The sequence below is a fragment of the Rhinichthys klamathensis genome, unplaced genomic scaffold (assembly GCF_029890125.1).
Source record: "Rhinichthys klamathensis goyatoka isolate OS25496 unplaced genomic scaffold, OSU_Roscu_1.1 h1tg000181l_1, whole genome shotgun sequence".
NCBI lineage: Eukaryota > Metazoa > Chordata > Actinopteri > Cypriniformes > Leuciscidae > Rhinichthys > Rhinichthys klamathensis.
In genome coordinates this window covers 5,054,741-5,064,911 of record NW_026606709.1, presented here as the reverse complement: position 1 = coordinate 5,064,911, position 10,171 = coordinate 5,054,741, and positions in this window count along the sequence as shown.

Here is a 10,171-nt window from a genome sequence, read left to right as displayed (position 1 = left end):
GATAAAGGACAAAGTTAACTCTTAAGATGATTTTCTGACTCCACAAATATCCTGAATTCGACTAACAGCTGAATACTGTGACTGCAAAACAGATAATTTAAAATTTAGACTACTAAAAAAGTTTTACTGCTTTAAATTCTAGTGTAAATGTACTAGTTAACTGCTCAATACGTGTGAAATAGTGATGAAATCTGTTTCTTTGTTTGTTTATAATATGAGACACTTATATTATGTGATTGTACATCTCAAGCATCAAAACTAACTGTTGCATTGACTGGTTAGGAGCAAGCCTCTATATGTCATGATAAAATCAGCCGCATGGTGGTGCTGTTGTCCTTGGTCTGTATACTAATCAAAAACATGTCCCTTATTTTGTAATAGACCACATTGTGTCATGCAGCTTTTTGAAACGCACTACTAGTTTTTCTGTGCGTATGTCTAAGTGTATTAAAAAATGTAATCTTCATTCAGTAGAAAGCTTATGCTTCAAACTCTGAATTGTAATCATGCTTATTTATTATTTTAGTAATTAAATAATTAGACTAAAATCACATTTGTAAAAGAGGTAAAGGAGTTATGAAAATAAACTGGTCTGAACTGTCTAGTTTTTATATGTATTTTTGTTTTTCTCTCTTATGGACAACATTGCACAACAGTTTAATTTCCAGAAAACTGGTTTAAGCGTATGAATACATGAAGAGAACTGGCACATTCTCAACATGTGTTTAACATTAGCTGCTTCTGATTTTGTCTAATCCATATGGTTTTTAAATTATTGGGATAACATGGTCAAAACGATACAGAACTAATGGTGCATTTTACTACTTGTGAAGCACATGCATGATGTACTATTTCAAATTTGGTAATAACGTTTATGACATTTTTAAAGATAAAGTATAAACATTCTGGGTGATGTTAGTGATTATGAAAGGCTTGTATGGCTCAACTGGAATAATATGTCTGGTTACTGGAACCCTCAGCCCTGCACATCTTCATAACACTGACTAAGACTTCATTTATTGGGGTCCACTGTCATTCAGTGGCCTAGATATAAAAACAACATAAAATCTGATGTATTCCCAAGGGGTCAGGGTTTGACCCCGTTGACCCCTGCCAATAAATGGTGTAGCCTAACTACACAGAATAAAAAGAAGTATTTGCTATTGGCTAATCTAAAAAATTAGATTATTTGTCAATACCTGCTCTTTCCTCATCTCCATCACTCTTTCTTTTTTCTCTCAGTCTCGTTTTCTTACCCTGTCTCTTCCCCTCCTAAAGCTGAACTTTGACCGATAATCTTTTCTAGGGGTGTAACGATACCCTCATGTCAGGATTCGATACATGTCACGATACTGAACTCACAATACGATATTATTGCGATACTCAAAGACATATGGTAAAAGATTAACAAAAAATGTACTGTTGATTAAAATGCTGAATTTGGTTTTACCAAATTTAAATTTACCAAATTAAGTATCAAATGACCAAATTTTGGAAATGAATAGGCTTGGACTAAGTACAGGTAACCCAATGGTGACACCAGAATCAAAATATTCATGATTCTGAAGCTGAAAAAAACAGAATTATTTTAGACGAACATGCTTGTACTCTGTCACTGGCTAGATATATTTTAAATAATGTAGGTCACTTTTTACTGGTAACATAAGACATTTGGTATTATCAGGACCCACAAATATTCCCCCATTGCATTATTATACATTATATTTAACATTATATATTGTAGTTGGACTACAATATAACATTATATATTGTAGTTTAGTACTGATACTAAAACTCTGTAAACTTGGATTTTTTCCTCGCACAGTAATTTTTATTTTCGGTGAACTATACGCAATACACATTGTCACTATCCAGGATACATATTTATGCATTTTTGTATTGCGATATATTGTGACACGATATATTGCAACACCCCTAGTCTTTTCAATTTCGTCTGTGTCAGGTAAGAAAGTAAACATAGGGTCAAATGATATTTATATGTTTTATGAATCATTTTCTTCGACAAGTTAATTTACTTAAGGCTACCAGAAAAACTAACTAAGTTTATTAAATTCATTCATAATATGGACAGAAACATTCATTATTAATCCTATTCCCAGTATGAGAAAAAAAAAAAACCCTGGCTTCGTTAAGGTTTCTTGTCCTTTCACATTGACAGTTACAAAAATTATTACATACATGTTACGTAAATTATATAGGCCTATTTTCTATTCAAAATGGCGAAATCAGTCAAAAGTATATGAGTGTGCTTGATTATTTTTGTCGGTCGTTTAACATTTCTATCTTAAAACAGGTCAATTTTTAAATATTTAGTTTAGCTACTTACCTCTTATCTCGCACTTTATGACAATTAACAAATGATCTTGGAGTTGTGCAATATCCTTACAGCACTAAAGTCGAGTTAATACTATATTAGGCAATTATTTCATAACCTTTATCATATACACCTCGAAAAAATACATAGTAGGTGTACAAATAAGTTGGTGACCTCATAGCTGGCTACGGCATGGTTCTAGTAGGGGAGAACCGGGGCGAAAGTAACACGGGACGAAAGTAACAAAGTGATTTTCTCTGAGCCCTGACTACATTTGCATTTCAAGCTATGACAGCACTTTCGGCATGCAGCCAGTGTGTGTATCCTCTATCCTCTAATGTGGTGACTTTCTGTGTGTTGCAGCATTTATTAAAACATATTTATGTCATATTATACCAACAGAATATGGCAGATGTTTATGAGGGGGCTTTTAAAGCTTAAATCACATTTAAAGCAGCTGATTTCTGAGTCACCATTTTTTTCACTCAATCCGTTTCCATTTACCCTAGTCACATTTAGGTTTTAGCCATACCTTATAGCTTTAACACCTCCACCTATGCATTTTCAGGATTTCTATCCAGATGTTTTGTATGCACATTTTAAATGTAGGCTATGCATAAAAACAGCTGGATGGAAACATGACTATTGTTACATTATGTTGAGAATTTATATTATGCTAATTTAATTTAATTTTCATATTTTTCATGTTGAAAAAAACATTTTATAAAATGGATTGACAATTAAAAAAAATATTCTAAACAATTCAAGTATGTACTGTTGGGTTACTTTTGAAACATTTGATGAAACTGAAATTTTAAATGAAAAAATGTAAATTGACAATTTTTTGCAAAGATAAAGGCTAAAATATGTTTGCAGTTACATGTTAACAAGGTCATACTCGGGTATATTTAGAAAAAACAAAAAAAAAACAAGAAAAAACAAGAGTTACACAAAAAATCTAGCTTGTATATTGTTGTGTTACTTTTGACCCACCTGTGTGTTACTTTCGTCCTAACTGACGGGGTCGAAAGTAACATGAGCAGTCTTAAGTTCAAAGTGAAATTATACTGAAGTTGTTCTACGTTTTTACAAAATACCACCTGGTATTGATAGACCACACTTGTGAGTGACTGACCACAGCAAAAATATATCTCTGTCTAAACCATCATCTTTTAAAAAGATGTTTTTCTGAAAAATGGTACTTTCGCCCCCACTCTCCCCCTACATGTAGTGACCAGACTGACTTACTACAGGTGAGATTTTGCATTTTTCACCTGTAGTAAGTCAACAAAAACACTTGCAAATTACAGTTATTTTTTATAAAAAACAATTGTTTACTGTAAATACAAGAAGGGAGGTATTGGAACAATTTCACCTGTAGTAAGTCAGTCTGGTCAGGAACATACAACCATTGGAACATGAAAAAACCCTACAGTAATTTTTCTGAAAATAATTGTGTACTGTATTCATGAAGGGAGTTATTGTCAAAATTGCACCTGTAGTAAGTCAGTCTTACCAATATGAACCTTCTACAAGCTTTGGAATTTGAAAATGTCTGTTTTATTTGTTAAAGTAATTTTAAATAATACAAATTACATGTTTAACGCAGTTGGTGGAATTGGCAGACGTTTCTCTAATGCCGGGGACACACTTAAGGACTAGCTGAAACATTCTAAGACTGAACACACTTACACACTGTTTCCAACGACTGGAGCAGATTTTAAACACCGTACTGTGAACACCGACTGAACGCAACTGTCTCTGACTAGGCGTGTTTGTGCATGATCAGTCCTAAGTATCAAATTAAATTCATAATTGGCCTTACAGTCATTAAGTGTGTCCCCAGCTTTAGGCATCATAGGTGATTTAGAATTAATGTTTCATCTAGATATACAATGGTTAGATACTTTTAAAACTAATTGTGCTATTGATATCTTTGTAAGACTGCAGACTCTATAGAACAGTACCAGTGGCAAGGGAAAACGTCTCCCGTTACTGTTGTAACCTTGGTTCCCTGTAAGGAACTCCTGCCTCAGATAACGCCAAATATTGTCGCTAAATATGCAAAACGCATGCAAATACTGACAAGCTTACCAGCAGTATAAAATGCGGTGTTGCGACAATTACGCAATGTTCCCATCTCTCAGGGAACCAAGGTTACAACAGTAAACGGAGACGTTCCCTTTTGAGAGCGGTCACTTCAACATTGTGTCAGCTGACGCTGCAGGAACTGTATAAAATCCCACGGTGAGAGCGACGATAATCAGCCAGGACAAGGCTAAAATCTACACTGAATGCAGGGCAGACACACCAATAGTAAGCATGGTGGCGCCAGACAAACATAATAGGTGACACACAAAAGTATGTACATAGGCAAGCACAATGTCAACAGCTATAGCGGTAACAAACTGTGCCCATATAGCAGTGTAATCTATAAACAATAGAAGAAAAAGTGAGGTCAGTCAATCACGGAAAGCACTTGAGGTGCCAAGGACGGCACATCCAACCTGTAAAATCTGGCGAAAGTGTTCTGTGAAGACCAGCAGGCAGCAAAGTATATCCCGTGCCTTTAGAACAGACCCATGAAGAGGCAAAAGCTCTTGTCGAATGAGCTCTGATGTTGAAAGGGCATTCCTGTCCCTGGCTCGCATAAGCTAAAGTCAAAGTGTCCACTATCCAGTGAGAAACCCTCTGCTTAGAAACTGCTCGTCCCTTAGCACAGCCACCGTAGCACACGAAGAGCTGGTCGGACTGTCGAAAGATGGCCGAACAGTCAATATAAATCCTCAAAGCCCTGACAGCGCTCTGAGAGTCGGCGTCATGCGAGGTTGGCGGCTCGGAAGACAAAGTGGGCAGAGAAATGAACTGCGCTTTGAAGGGGGTAGAAAAAGACTTAGGCACATAACCCGGTCTCGGCCAGAGAATGACAGTGCAGTTACCAGGTCCAAAGCAAATACAATCAGCGCCTACCTAGCGCATGTAAATCTCCTATGCACTTAGCTGCAGCAAGGACAAGAAGCAGAGCAGTTTTGAGAGAGAGCTCCCTTATAGCGATGGATGCCAAGGGCTCGAACGGGGGTAGAGCGAGAGCTTCAGTACCAGAGTTAGGTCTGTGGTTAGGTCGGTGGCACCGAGGCAGGGTGTGGGGGATGTAATCTCCTCACCCCCCTGAGAAATCTGACCACCAGTGCATGCTTCGCGACAGATTGTCCGTCAACCGGGGAACGAAACGAGGCAATAGCAGCCACATAAACTTTCAGTGTGGATGGTAGGCTCCCATTATGCACCAATTCACAAACACTCCCCATTTTAGAGCATAAAGATGCCTAGTAGCAGGCGCACGAGCGTGTCAAGTGAGCGTGTCAAGCACAAGGAAAGGAAGGGCGCTTAGTCCCTCTAAGGCCCCTGAAGCGGCCACACATGAAGGCTCCACAACTCCGGGCTGGGGTGCCATATCGTGCGGTTCGCTTGGGACAGCAGGTCTCTCCTGAGGGGAATCCTCCAAGGAGGAGTCGCCCAGAATCTCTCTCAGGTCCGGAAACCAAGGCTGATTCAACCATATCGGGGCAACGAGGATCACCTACATGCTCTCCTCCCTGATTTTGCATAACACCAGAGGCAAAATCTTTATACCAGAGGAAACGTGTAAAGTCTGGCTCCTGGCCAGCGTGATGTCAGAGCGTCCCCCTCCAGCAGGGCGTGAGACAGCGAGAAGAACAGCGGGCAGTGTGTGTTCTCGCTCGTCGCGAACAGATCCACTTCCACCATCACGAAGCAGTAACAAATCATCTGTACCGAACCTGGATGAAGCCTCCACTCCCTGTGAGGAAGTCTGTTCCTCGAGGGCATGTATGCTCCGCGGTTTAGGAGACCAGGGATATGCACTGCTCTAATGGAGAGTAGATGTCGATCCATAATAGGAGGCCTTCAGCCTGCTTGAAAAGGGCTCTGGAGCGTACGCTGCCTTGGCGGGTTGTATGAAACCACAGACATATTGTCGGTGCGAATCAGCACATGTTGATGCTCTAGCTGCAGGCAGAAAAACATCTAGGGCTAAGGACACTGCCTTCAGTTTCAAGCAGTTTATGTGCCACCTGCTCTGTGACTCTGACCACAGACCCGATGCGGGCATGCCCTCGCATGTGAATGATCGACATTCACAGTGATAGGCTGGATTAGTGCCAACCATTGCCTCTTAGATTACAGTCCCCGGTCCGACCTCTTTGCTGTCTTCTGTGAGCTTGTCACTTGAAGCCTGGGCCTGTTTGTCTCTGGCGTCATCTGTAGGGCTCAGATCATCAGGAAGCCAACAGAGTTCCCCGCTCTCTACCTCCCCTCTCTCAATGGGTTCAACCACCATGGACGGCAAGCGTTTGGAAAGCTTGGGGAACCTTTCAGAAGTGTTGGCTCTCTGTGTAAAGTTCGTGACCGTTGCTCTTTCCAGTGGATGTGTGTGCTAGATTCACTCAAGTCAGATTCTCCCAGACTGAAAGCGCTGCTTCTGTTACCTCAGAGCGCGCTGCGACTGTAATTTCACGCGCACTCACCTAAATCACAAGAGCACGACTGTGTGTGTGTGAGTTTCGCGTGTGTGTCAACAGAAGAAGAAAGCCTGAAGGAGAAGATTCGCTAATTAATTAACAAAGGAAATATCAAACCTAAAACTAACTTTACCGCCTTCAACCACCGCGCGTGCATTTCACGCATTTGTAATCGCTTTCGACTGCGTACTCGCTCTGCACTTTCACTTTTCGCTTCCGCTCACATTTAACAGGGATGGAAGGTGGGTGGGTACAGTAACTCGTTTAGGGGGGCATGGCTCAAGAATGCCCCCAACCCCCCCTTGGGCACTGGCCCGGAGAGTAATGCAATATGTTTGTCGTTCTTACGATAAAAAAAAATCAAAAGTTTTAAAGGGGTGGTGTCATAGAGGCCATAGAGGGTTCATTTTCATTATATATCTCAAACCTCCAGGGAATACCCCATTTTTAAAAAATGTCTAACAGAGGAGAGTCTTATGGCAAATTTGAACACGACACAGCTCGTAATAAAATGACAATCAACATTGGCTTGGCTTTTTAGAGATTACGAGAACTGAGGAATTTGAAATGTTCTAAAGCATTATTTATTGTGAAGGGTCATTTCATTATGGTTGTTGCAGCGCTGTGCTGGAATTTATTTTCAAGGAAGTATAGTGTATATTAATGTATATAGATATAGTAACGCCTTCAGCTTGTCAGCTTGAATCCTTTCCATCTAAACTGGTTATAACTCTTAAGTCTAGTAGTGAATGTTTTATGAGCAGTAGGATAACCATATTCATCCGCACAGTCACGCAGAGCAGAATCACAACCAAAGCAATGTTCTTCTGCAAAATGCATGCAGTTAAATTTAAAAGTTACTTACCTTTAATTAACTGAAAAATTAAACTAAAAACTTAAGAATTGAATTATAAACCTCTTTCATGTACCAAAGATTACTTAACCCCAATTGTGTGTGATGATTTAGTACAGTCACTCTGGATAGTCTCTGAAATGACTTTGAAATAACTACATGTTTACTGTAAAAGCAAGGATCAGCCAATGTTTTTTCATCATGGGTCACTTTGTGAATTATTGTTTGTTGTACAAAGCAATTGCATTACTGTGACTTATGTTCATGGGAGACTGCAAAGGTAACTAAAACACATCATTTCCTGTCCTGTGTGACGTCAAAAGACAGAGTAGAGCTCGGCAATGATGCCGAGTGCAGAAATCATTGCTCATTCCCTGCCCTATATAGTGGGTATCATGGCTCAACTTTGTTTTTCTTTTGTCACACTTTCCACACTCTCTCTCTTTCTTGTAACTCTACTTTATGGATATCTTGTGATCAGTTCTGAGAAACGCTTGGCCAATCCAAGAAACATCGTATGCTTCCCCAGAATCAACACTAGACCTGAACTCAAAGCCAAATTGTCTCTGGAATTTTTAGCTGGTTTTATTAATTATTTCCTGTTCTGATCAGTTTAGTGTGTTGATTCAGAAGAAAGGTATTCTTTGTGTAGGAGGTGAAAACTGTTTTCGTTTGCACAGCTGAACAACGCTTTTGCATGTAAGCACTTACACTGGCATGCTTCAAAACAATTTAAATATTGGTCCAGAGATGTTCTCTGAATTTCTTAACAGAATGAAGTGCTTTCAATTTCTGTATATTTATATTCGCATATAGGCTAACTTAAAAATGTATGTTTTTGGAACTTCCAATTGTTTATTTTTTTCTATCAAGTTTTTACAGTTTTAGCTATTCTTTCTTTGAAATAGGGTTGTCACGATACTATAAATAGGGATGCCATGTCTAGCGATAGCCTACCATTAAAGTATCATGATACCACACAGTATTGTGGTATCGTTCATATTTTGGATGTCATTATAGCATTATATGTTCTGTTATATTTTTTCTAATGTTCTGTTATAAAATTATAAATATCTTCATCGTAAATATTTAAACATTAAGGCCTGTTGTATAAAAATATTACAAATCCAAATGTGTTTTCACAAAAGCAGTATTTTTGATTGTTAATATGAGAAGTTTGTGTACCACACTTCTACATACAGGTATACTGTGATATGCATCTTAGAATACAATAAAAAATACTAAAGTTTATAAATTATTACCATATGGTACTATTTATAGTATTTACTATGGTAATCATTCCATAATATTGCCATGACTGCACTGCACTGCCAGGTAAAGTCTTTCCTCTTCACATCATCTGCTGAGTTATATAGGCCGCCTATACAATAATGGGTAACGCTTCCTTTTACAGTCCTGTTACCCATGTACTCACTATGTACTTATTATAGTAATTATAATTACTGGGTAATAACTAGGTACTAACCCTGAACCTACCCCTAAACCTACCCCTAACCCATGTACTTACCTTATATTAGCCAGTACTTTCTAGGTAAGTACACTGTAAGTACACATAAGTACTGTACTGTAAAAGGAAGCGTTACCCAATAATGTTTTGTGTGTAAAGTTTGAATGACACAAGGATTTATGGCAGCATTCCTGAACATTCTGTGTTCCTCTCACTATCAGTCTCTGGAGACCTAGAGAAAACTCCAGCTCCAGGAATAGAAACACACATATGCATAGCCTACCCCCAAAACTACAAAAATAGCACGCACTACAGGAATAGACACATTTCCTCTGTGGCCTTGTTCGCTGGATTCCAGTAACTTTGGCTGTGCATGAAGAATCACGCGGCCATGGCGAATGGCGGAAACCAGGTATCAAGTTTAATGTAATTAGTGCAACACAGAGCAGATGTGGAGCAACTTCTGGATAACTGTCATGCTAATGCTAAAACAGAGTCTAAAATGCTAAAAGCACAAGCAGCTGGACATTTTGGCGGAACCTCCAGTGATTTACTGTGTGCTGCACTGCTGCTGGATGTAGCATTAAATAATACATGTTGGGTGAAGACATTTCCCAGCAGTACATTCACATTCCAGCATTTGTCCACTCATACTACATATATTCATCTTCTACCCATTTCTTCTGTGGAAAGAGAAAGTTACTCAGTCTCAGTTATGGGAACCCAGCTTACACGTTTCTGAAGAAAATGAAACTATAGGCCTACTTTTTGGACCTTTCTATAAGGTTGATAAGGTGTTGCTATCTATCTATCTATCTATCTATCTATCTATCTATCTATCTGTCCGTCCGTCCGTCCATCTATCTGGTCTGTCTGTCTATCTGAACATTTTGAGTTTAATTCAAACAGCAATATTTAGATTTTCCCCCTACATATTCTCCTTTCCATTTGTTCAGCGTCCATCGCTATACTAA